The sequence below is a fragment of the Sinocyclocheilus grahami genome, unplaced genomic scaffold, assembly GCF_001515645.1.
Source record: "Sinocyclocheilus grahami isolate Dianchi unplaced genomic scaffold, SAMN03320097.WGS_v1.1 scaffold1090.1, whole genome shotgun sequence".
Taxonomy (NCBI): domain Eukaryota; kingdom Metazoa; phylum Chordata; class Actinopteri; order Cypriniformes; family Cyprinidae; genus Sinocyclocheilus; species Sinocyclocheilus grahami.
In genome coordinates this window covers 364,775-374,827 of record NW_015506269.1, presented here as the reverse complement: position 1 = coordinate 374,827, position 10,053 = coordinate 364,775, and the positions used below count along the sequence as shown (strand labels likewise).

General features: G+C 38.6%; 1 long non-coding RNA gene across 1 annotated transcript; it reads left to right on the top strand.

Moving 5' to 3' along the window:
* The first annotated feature begins 4,663 nt into the window (after positions 1-4,663).
* LOC107566649 (uncharacterized) lies at positions 4,664-6,222 on the top strand. The gene is made up of 3 exons (XR_001606531.1): positions 4,664-5,359; positions 5,769-5,933; positions 6,144-6,222. It is a non-coding gene; the product is annotated as an uncharacterized lncRNA (long non-coding RNA).
* The last annotated feature ends 3,831 nt before the right edge of the window (positions 6,223-10,053 follow it).

Sequence of the window (10,053 nt, the reverse complement as noted above, 5' to 3'; positions counted from 1 at the left end):
TGTGTGTGTGTGTGTGTGTGTGAGTGTGTGTGTGTGTGTGTGTGTGCTCTTTATGGGAAAATGCTTATGCAATTTAGCTTATTGGGGTCACATTCTGATCGTATCTGTTTGCTGGTATATAATATGCTTCATCAAATCTTTTATTTAAAAACAAAACATTGTAGTTTACAGCAGAAATGGTGACAAACGCTCGTGACTCGTGGCAAGAACTCTGGCAGCTGATACATAAAAATGTATAATAATAATAATAGTTAAATTAACTTAGTTAGCTCATGGGCCAGACAAAACGTTGTTTTCATTTCAAATGGCATCATAAATGAGGCATGCACTTTTAACATTGTAGTATCATAGTTGTCATGACAGAAATATTTCCACTCAAGATAGTTATTTCTGATGAGCACGCGTTTCTTCTTCACTCAACCACGTCATCCCGCCCAGATTTCTGTTCAGAGGGAGAGCAGAGAGCTATACACCTTCTTCAGATTAGCAAACAAAAATGAAAAGTAGGTTTAATTCTCTCTCAGGTTTATGATGACAACAGTGCTGCAGCCATCCAGGAGGACCTCACTTCATCTGTGCTCCATCCTCGCGCTCAGCAACGCCAGGGACGGAGGTCTCGAGAAGCAAACATCGAGGGAGTATTCCCAGTCTAGCACATGCTTGCACCTACCTCATGGGCCTTGTTTATGCCTTGCAGCTAAGATCTCCAAAGAAACTGAATTCGGACCATGTTTGTGAGTTAATGTTCAAGGTGCATTTGAAGAAAAGATGACTGCTAAGAAGTGAGAAACGTGACTCGTGGAAAATATTTTGCACAATGTGAATATATTTCAATAGAAATGTTGCTTTATAAGAAGATCTGCTTCATTTCCACACTGGGATCATGTTTGTGTGCTTCTTGCTTTAAAGTCTTGAGTACGTTACCGTTAAGGACTGAAAAACACAATTTTATAGAACATATTCTGTGCAGGTTTTACTATCAAATGGCAAAAATGTCAGCTTTATGTGACGTATTAACTAGATTTCTATATTTGATGAGTATATATTCTACTGGCATTCCACTGAGGAGTACCAGTGCTGAAATAGTAAATAGTTGTAAAGAAAAAGAACTAATTGCATTTATACTTTCAGTAGAAATACTTGCTAATTAGAACATTTGAGTATATGTAACTTTAAAATACACTAACAAATTTGGAAAAACAGTTGAAATTTGTAATAGGGAAATTAAAAAATTAAGTTGGATTCAACCAAAAATACACATTTAGAGCTCTTAAAGTTCTGTAGATCACACACACAAAACATGACTAAAGAAATACTAAAATTAAGTGTACTTTGTGCAAATTTTCTTTCAACAGACAGAACAATTAAGCAGTTTGTACAAAGACCGGTCTTGTTTGATCTACGTAATAAAAAATGATGAATTTTATTTGCAAACTTTTAAGTAAATCGAGCAGAAATGTTTTCTCAGTGTGCATTAGTGTGAAAACTTGTTTAATACTCATTGTTCTACCATTAGTTACTCATCTTTTATAATTAAACTGCGCTGACTGCCTGGTTGCACCGGAATAGGTGTTATTAGTCGCTTTGGCATTGTTTTGCAGTGATGAATGAGACGTTTGGCAGTTTTAATAGTTAATCTGCAGGTCTATGGCTATCATGTGCTAGTGTCTGTCATGTTCTGCATGGCCAATATGAAGTGATTTTATGGATTTGGTTAGTTACAGGGATCTAAGGAGCATTTGGTGGTACTTTAACAATGTTCACGTTTATACATCTTTAATATCTTTTAACTATGCTGCAAATGGTTGTATCTTTATCTTAAATGTATACATTTCCTCAAAATAACTGTTTTTGCACCATAGTTTGCCCATAGGGTGCACTCGGGGCCTAAAACTAACTTTTTGCCACACCTGCCAGTGGCCGGTGACATGATCAAATTTAAAGTGGAAGAATTTAATAGAAAGATCGACAAACAATTGAGGAAAGAAGGGAGACCATTCAATTGGTGGGTATTGCTCTTGTATACTTAAACATTTGGAGTTAGATGTCAGTAATAGGTTCAATCTCTCTACAACCCCAACAGTGCATACGTGTTAAATCAGAAATATATATTACAGTTGAACATGTCAAAGCAAATGTTTCTTATTTAACTCTCTCTCTCTCATTGAGCTTTATTGCATGACTTGCACAGTATTGCCAAAGCATTGTCCAGTACATGAATAAGGAATAAACAATTATATAATACATAAACAAAACAAGGATATGTAAAATAATTAAGTAAATAAGTACGTGTATACTTTTTTTTTTTTTTTTTCCACAAACAAGAAAATAGATATGTAAAATAATTAAGTAAATAAGTACGTGTATACTTCTTTTTTTTTTTTTTCCACAAACAAGAAAAATATTAAAAGACATTGTTTAAAATAAATTGCACAACAGTACATGTGAGAAATGCTCTTGCTTCAGTTTTGTCCGCTGGCTGACAGTCTGAGTGTGTGACAGGCTGATGCATATCGTGCTGCTGTGGGGATCATTTTGGAAGCTTCCCCTAAAATGTGACTTAATTTCTCTGTATTTGATAATGCCATAAAATGTGGTTTAATTAGTAGGAATTTGGGGAAATGTGCAGCTCTAATGTTGTGATTTAGTGGCATCTTTCCAGTGAGCAATGTAGTTGTGTTTTTGTAGCTGTGTGATGTGGTTGGGCCGGATTGTGCGGTGCTGGTTTGGCTGTAGCTCGCATCTCTGCAGGGCTTCAGTCTGCGCCGCACTCGGTTGCGTTGGGTCCCGCGGGAGTGCAGGTCTCTGGTTCAGAGCATGACTACAGCAGACAGACGGGCAAAAGGGCTGTCAGGGGTCGCCACAAATGGTCAGAATCTGTGGCAATGAATTACTCACATAAAGCTGAAAAAGGTACAAATATCTGTTTTTAAAAAGTGCTTAATTAGTAGACGAGTTAATGCAAACATGAATTCTAGAGCAGGGCTGCAGGTTATGAAGCCATGTTTAAATATTTGGACACTTGTTGACGATTAACTCTACAGGGAAAACATTTATTTCATGCCTCCTTTTAAAGTTTTTTTTTTTAGAAATTGTGAATTGTATGTAATGTTTTTGTGCACCATGGAATTTTTGTATTTGATCTATTTAACAGATAAAGAAATTGTTGAATCAGAATTAGCTTTATTCAGCAGCTGTGTGCAAACACAAGGAATACACTACACATACACTACATACATCCCTGCAAACATATGACACGAGAACAGAAAATAACTAATAAATAAGACTGAAGAAAAACAAACAATAAATAGTAATAACAATAATGTGGTATGAATCTGGAACACTATTTCTGTACAGATTTTAGCATGATTTACTGCACAGCTGTATAAAGTGTGTGTATGTATGTACATAATACTCGAGACACAGGCAATAGCTAGAAATGGAGAAATTAATAGCAGAAAACGGGTAAAACTGTCTGTGTTAGCTGTTTAAAGTGGTGACGGCATAGGGGCAAAAACAGCTTTTATGGCTAGATGTTGTAGTAGTGCACAGAGATCTGTAGCAAACAGGCTGTGTCCGGGATCATTAGTAAACACACCCAAGTCTGTTTAGTTCTGGGCTAGGACTGCAGGTAAGGAGCTCATATTGTGTGCAGAGGCTATACTAAAGAATTAATAAGTTAAAAAAATAAAAATAAAATAAATCAGGCGTCTGGTCCCTATACAGTCTATGGTCTGGTCACATAGCGATTGCCAGAATCAGAATGGTACAAAACTAAATGGCTTTTAAGTAGCTATTTTTTTTAAAAATTAGAAACTTTTTTCCGGGTCTAAAATGGCCGAACAACACCAGAGGGTTTATAAAGCACAAAAATAAAAATCAGCAATGAAAAAAAAAAAAAAAAACCCCACTCCAGCACAGTAGATGGCGCTGTGAATCTAGAACATTAGGTAGTTTGACACCCGTCAGAAAACGCATAAAAGAAGAAGAAACGCGGAAGAACGTGAACTCCGAAGATTAAAAGAAAAGAAGAAAAATAACAACAACAACAACAACATGAACCCGGTAACAAAACTCACGGTGGCCAGCCAGCGAATGGGCCTTGCCCTCTCTGTTAATTTTAAAAGAGTTAGTGGACCGGAGCACGAACCCAGGTAACGCGTCTAGTGATAATCCCACAGATGTATATATGTAGATGCCTCATTAGCGACTGTTTCTATGGGCCGCGATACTCGAGCACAAGCTGACCGTGTGTCTACAACAGCAAGTTATACGCATGTGTATTCATGGTTATTATGGTGACTGATGTCAAGTTGACCTTTCCAAAATGGCGGACGCATCAGCGCATCTGGAGCGGTCGAATGTGGCGTCTATACATATCTGAACGGAAGTTTCTCTCGACAGCTTCCGGGTTCTGGAAACTACATCCGGAAACCTGATTTATGACCACATATACAATAACAATAGTTCATAGATGTGAAGATATATGCACATATTGTCATTGTTTGCTGGAGACATATATGATACATTATATGTACAAACATGGGGATAACAGGGTTTTTAAGTGTACTTGCAGACAATAAGCCTTTGACTAAAATTAAAGGCCACTTAAACAGAACTAAGTTTAATGTAAATGTGCATTTTAAATAATTTAGTAGTGCTTTAAAGAAGTACATTTATTTTGATGTTTTGACTAATATACATGCAGTATATATATATATATATTGTGGAACAAAATACAAGTCTCTTACACTAATGTTAGCCTTTTTACACGTCTGAACTATTTCTGATCATCAACGTCTGTATGTCACATCTTTATCTCGGTCTTAATTTGGTCTCCCTAGAAAAACCTAACCGAAACCTTTTGTTACCATATTCCTTCTTTCAGTTATCAGTGTCCTAAAGGATGAGTAATTCACTGCAGATGCTGCAAGCAGAACTAACACGGAGAACTATGGTCTGTTCACTTGATCTCCTCTCTTGTGTAATTAGTGCTTGATATTTTGGATGTGTTTGGACATGTAACTCAGGGCTCAACACGAGTGATTTTGGTGGCTTCTGCTTCTTTTGGAGCGAGCTCAGCTCTTCTTGTTCTTACGACACACAGTGCTTTGGAGCTCAAGCAGAGTTGAAGCACGTTCATCCACCCAGGAGCCAGATGAAGGACACAGAGATCTCCGTGGATCCTCAGCACTTCAGAAACAGCCCGTTTCACACAAGCACAAGCTGGCCCAGTCTCTAGAGGATCTGGAACCTGAACTCGCTGCCAGACCGAGACTGAGATTCACTAAACAGGAGAAACTCACAGGACTCCAGGCTGCACACTTCAGTCTACAAATAGACCGGACGGACACTACTGGTATGTTTACATGTTACGTTCCAAAAAGAAAACATTCGGCTGAGATCCGGGTGGGTTTTGGTTAGCCGAAGAGTAAATAAGAGATCTCTGGCATGAATGTGCTTTACAGTAAGACAGACTTGTGTAAGATGCGTCTTCCTAATTATATAAATCCTTTACAATATTTATTCAAATAGAAGACACTTTTGGAGATTATAATTAAAGAAACGAGTATGTACTGAAATCGACAGAAATAAAACATGATTTTACTAAACCGAACTAAAAACCTTAACTACAGATTGAATACTGCTTGGTCTAATGTGGCGGACGGGCCAATGCGATGACGTAGTTTGCAATGCATCTTGGAAATAGTAGTTGATTTACATCTACGGTGTTAAATCTGATTTACAAAAAGGACTACTTTTCCCAGAGCGCACCGCGAGACGAGAAGCACACACCAGAGCTACCAGAGGACCAGAAGTTGTGTAGCAGTCAGCCAGCCACTCACATTACCAACACAGTCTGGCGGGGAAACTCAAACTGCTGTGATCCCGCTATACCTTGCTTTTGTCTTTTGGAGCTTTAATACATCAAGGTAAGTTCATTCTTCTTTTAAAATCTCAACTAACATGTAGGTTTCATCTAGGGATGCACCAAATAAAGACGCAAAAATCATTACAACCGACGGTTAGAGACTGTTTAGTTCTGCATCGCATGTCTTCGATGAGAAGAGGAGGGTGATTATTTCTGCTACTGTGCCCTTAAACCAGTAAATAAACTGCAGAGTGTTGTTTTCTAATTTCAGGCGATCAAAAATGGCTTGGCTAAAGCGGTGAACTGGAGAAGTGTAAATGGGAAAACACCAAATAAAAACATTGTGATTGGCAAGTGCATTTTTATTGCAAGTCTTTCTGGAAACCCCCCGCCCCCATTCAGACTGGTGGTGTCTAAATGTATTGTAACTCTGTATGTGTATGCTCCTATTGTAGAGGCTGTCAGAAGAAATCCTGTATGTGCACACAACTGAGCTGAAGGTCGAAACAGTTCATCTAGCTGGTGACCGTGAGGTGGCAGAAACAGAAGAACGACTTCACAAGATGCTAATGTAAACCAGACAACTTATTGCTGAGAGACTGAATCTTTTACATTAAGTATATTTTACAGTACATTTTTTGCACATCTGTAAATATGAGTTGTATTTCATTTGTTGGTGTCTATTTTATCACATATGTGTTTTTAACAGTTTAATTTGGTTTCTCTTGTATTGTGACTATTTATTTGTTGCTTTTGTTTTGTCTTATTCTAGTGTTACTGGTTTTTATTTTTACTGTTACCTGGCTGAGATTTGTCCCCTCTGCATCAATAAAACACTATACTGCATTTGCGGTGTTTTGTTCTTTTATTATACCTTGCACAACATATAAATATTATATAGGGTAAGTTCTGGTTTAGTTTTGGGATAATACTGGTCCAGTTATGGCTGTCTTCCGAAGCTTCTGGATAAGTTGTGGCTGAGTTCTGGGGTAAAGTTTGACTTTTGTCCGGCTGACATCTGGGGCTTCCGGCACTGTTGTGGCTGAGTTCTGGGGTAAAGTTTGGCTTTTGTCCGGCTGACATCTGGGGCTTCCGGCACTGTTGTGGGCCAGTTGTGGCTGATTTCTGGGGACACTGTGGAGTTGTGGGTGAGTTTTGGTCTGCTTCAGGCCTGGTTCTGGTATTCTTTAGGCAAGCAGCTTAAGGGCCATTCGAGGGGAGTGGGCCGTGGTGGTATGTGGGCCACAACAAGAGCCCAGATTCAACCAGATAAGGCCCACAACCAATTTTCTATTTGGGGCGCTTGTGAACGGCTTAAAACTATAGGCTTACATGAAAAGGAATAGCCTATACTGGCCTACATGAAATGTATTTCATTTAAATCATTGACAGATTAACTAAAAAGAAAAAATGTGCTAAGTTTCGGTTTATTGTGACGCCATCCAAAGTTCATGGAAAGGAAAAAGAGACAGCAGAAAATAGTTTTCTTTATTTTGCCAATCTTGACAGTTTTAAATGATGTTTTGCTTCTCTGTATAACCACCCAGTGTTGGTATGATCATATCGCGCCGCACCTCACGCACACAGACACAACATATTTAGTGACATTGCATTCAGATCTGCGGTTGTGCAAATGATTCACTTCAATTTCTGATTCACTTTCAGATGCAGAACAATGAACACAAGGAGCTTTTTTCTCCCATCTGTATGTTACATGTTGATATTTATTCAATACATTTTTACTGTTTCTAGTCTTTCAATAATTAGTGCTTGCTTGAAAGGAACCATGATGATTTTCTTTCTTTCTGTCATTTGGTGCTTTAAACCTCAGTCAGCTGTGAACGGCTCTCAATCTGGATGTGAACAGGCCAATAATCTCAGTCAAATCACAACGGGAGACTGCAGCGCCAGCTCTGCAAAGAAAGTAACCTGGTGAGACTGGACAAGCACCGTAGTTTCTGATCCGCTTTGTAGGGTATCAGACCCAATCAGATCAATTAAAGATTCGGTCAAGGACATGGTTGAAACTCGAGGAGCTGAATTCCACGGAAAGGCCGAAGACGCAGGATGTTCATAAATCAAATCCTGGCGCCACGAGTCTGAAGTGAGCCTAACAAACTAGCAGCTTCGAACAGCTTTCAACATTAACACAAAAGAACACACTAATCATAACTCAGGAAGGAGATTGTCAATTTTGGGGCAAGTAAGCAAGATTAATGGTCAAAGACACTGCATATCATGACCATCACATGAGGAAAATCATTAGTAGAAACTGCGTTGGGTAGTTTCCCCCACTTAGACAACAAGAACCAGACTGAGATTCCTTGGGAGACCTTTTAACCTCTTTGGTCTTCACAAAGCATGTCCTTCCACAGAATGGCACAGAAACGGCCTTTCATGTATATATGCACCTAAATGACGCTAAAAGGACGCTCATAAGAGCAACTAATCATTTCTATGCATAAATAATCATTATGTATGTAACCCACACATTGGACTATTATGTTCTAATCACCTCTTGTGTGTGTATTTTGAATAACTACTGAATAGTTTATAGGATTATATTCATGTTGGGTATGTATGAGTGTGAAAATTCATGCTTTAAATGTTTCTATCAATCAATACTTCGTCAAATGTATCATATTCTTGTTATAGAAATGTCCAAAATTATACTCTGCAAGAGCGGGAAAATTCGGACCATGTGACTGATAAGATAACTTTTGATTTATGTATTGGGAGGAGAAACAATCGCAACACCCCAAGCTACAATTGGTCAGGGCACCATTTGGGATGTGTCTAACAACCCGGTTTAAATACACAGGACACCATCAAATTATGCCTTTTAGCTCTTTAGCGTCTAGCTTCTTAGCTTTAGCTTCTAGCCACTGCTTCAAGTCATCACTTTTAGCCATGCAGCTTTTTAGTCATAGCTTTGAGCTATGCTTTTTAGTCATCGCACCTTTAGCTTTTTTGGTCATGGCTGGTAGCCGTGCTTTTCAGTCATCACTTTTAGCCATGCGGCTTTTTAGCTTTTTGCTTTTAACTTCAAGTCATCGCTTCTAGCTTATTAGTCATGTTTTTTTTTGCGCTCTTTGAGCGTGCTCTGGCTTACACGCCTGCTGCTCTTCCAAAACCATGAGGAGAAACGCCACCTACTCTCGTCAAACTTTACTTCTATTCTTCGACTTTAATTTATTTTCCGTTGAGAGTTTCGTGTTCTGAGTTAAGTTTTGCCGCAACTCCGTGTCTCCGAGTTCACCTCGAGTCTGTGACCGACCGCTTCAAAACTTCAACCAGCCCACAACTCGGCATCTTCAGCCAACGCCCAACCACTGGCTTCCCAAGACATCACTACAAACGACCACTGAACTTCCAGCCAATCAGCAACCTCGGGAAACCCCCTTTTGGCAACCAGACAACAAAGGGAACCCCTTTACACAGTAACTTACCTCCAGATTCTGTGCTGAACTGGTGCATTTAATATAATTTTAACCTCATCGAGGAACTCAATGCGAGGGTTAATTAAGGATTGATGGTTGTTCATGTCTAATCAATTTCACAGATTGCTATAAATTTGGGATTTCACATTTTCATCCTCTGAAACTCATTCTTTCCTCACTTTCTCTATTTCTGCAACTTGTGTGAATGTGTGTTCATGTGTTAGATTAGTTTATGTCTTAGATTTATCCAATAAAGTATATATTGAAAAGAGAAGTATCTTGGTGTTTTGTGCTTACAAGTTAATATCTTAAACTGCTGATCTTGTTACTGTGCTAATAAATAGTGTTTTCACTATATTTTGGATATTAATATCCATGCAGAATTTATGTTATACAGCTCGTTCAATTAATCGCTGGCCGACTCCGTGATCAGCCGTAAAACTGATTGTCCAAATTCCCTATAAAATCATAAATGATTCCCTTTGAGCTAAATTAAGTTTTTGGCAGTCTGTTTCTTATCTTTCCTTAAATATTAAAATGTGCTGAAGGGAACCATTGCATTATTTCTACTGCTGTGATTGTGCTTTAAAGGCACAGACAGTCTGTCGGTGCACTGGTGACTAGTCATGAGTGCTAACTTTGCCTGTTTGTTTGATTGGTTGATGTTTTTGTTCAAGGCCGATGTAATGAAAGCAGCTGCTGAGAAGGACAGATTATGGAGTCAAGAAGCTTCAGGTCTAT